The sequence below is a fragment of the Penaeus monodon genome, chromosome 19 (genome assembly GCF_015228065.2).
Source record: "Penaeus monodon isolate SGIC_2016 chromosome 19, NSTDA_Pmon_1, whole genome shotgun sequence".
Lineage (NCBI taxonomy): Eukaryota > Metazoa > Arthropoda > Malacostraca > Decapoda > Penaeidae > Penaeus > Penaeus monodon.
This window is the reverse complement of record NC_051404.1, coordinates 12,110,344-12,111,206: the sequence shown is the minus strand read 5'-3', so window position 1 is coordinate 12,111,206 and position 863 is coordinate 12,110,344. Positions and strand designations below refer to the sequence as shown.

General features: G+C 40.9%; 1 protein-coding gene across 1 annotated transcript in view; it reads right to left on the bottom strand.

The window, feature by feature from the left end:
• Positions 1 to 863, bottom strand: part of LOC119585330 (roundabout homolog 1-like) — a 189,296-nt gene that overhangs the window by 65,396 nt on the left and 123,037 nt on the right. The window lies entirely within an intron of this gene.

Below are 863 nucleotides of genomic sequence, written 5' to 3'. Positions count from 1 at the left end.
TGTCAACAAGTTAAACAAATTTCACAGCAACTTCCTCTTGAAAGTTTTCCAGTAAACAGGAAAGTGTAAAAGAGAACAGCGGTAAAAAAAAGTTCTCTTCTACTTACAGGGTAAAAATGTTCTTTTACTCTCTCTAGTGTCAGTTCAGAGGGAACTGCCAAAGGAAATGCTGTTCATTGGGTTTTACTTGAACGTAATACACTTTTTTTTCTTTCTTTTTTTGAGGACTCACTCATGGACGTCACTCTTTACATCGGGTCCGCGATCGTAAATTGTCCAAGATGAACACGAAGCGCAGATTGGTTGTTCCGTTCACGACATGAACCAATTCCAGCCGGACCATTGCAGCAACGACCCGAACCGGATGCCCACTTTGCTGTCCGTAACGCAAATGTGCAGCTGTACAGCTTAACGAGATGGACAAAACTGCGGCCATGGGTGTAGCTTCATTATAGAAACAATAAGTTTACATGATGCACAGCTTGTCTCATCACCTCACTGCGCACGTGCGAAGTCTGATAGTATATGAGCCTTATGTTTATGCCAGGCGACCCCCCCTTTATTTTAACTGTAAACATTGCTCTGCTATGTTGCTGTGTGGCGCCAGGGTATCAGAGCCAGGATCCACGACAACAATGGGAATGTTGCTTGACATGGAAATGAAAGCTTGTGCAATTTCCATAGCAATATGAATAGAATTACTGTTTTCAGAATTTCGGATTATCAGCATGCTCATTGTCTATTCCCCATCCCCCCCAAAAATGGTCTATTTTTGGAATTTATTATTCGTTTAGTCATGTGGCTGATATATGTAGCATTTAATGGTAGTAACTTATTATACACATATATTCACATCTAAATCA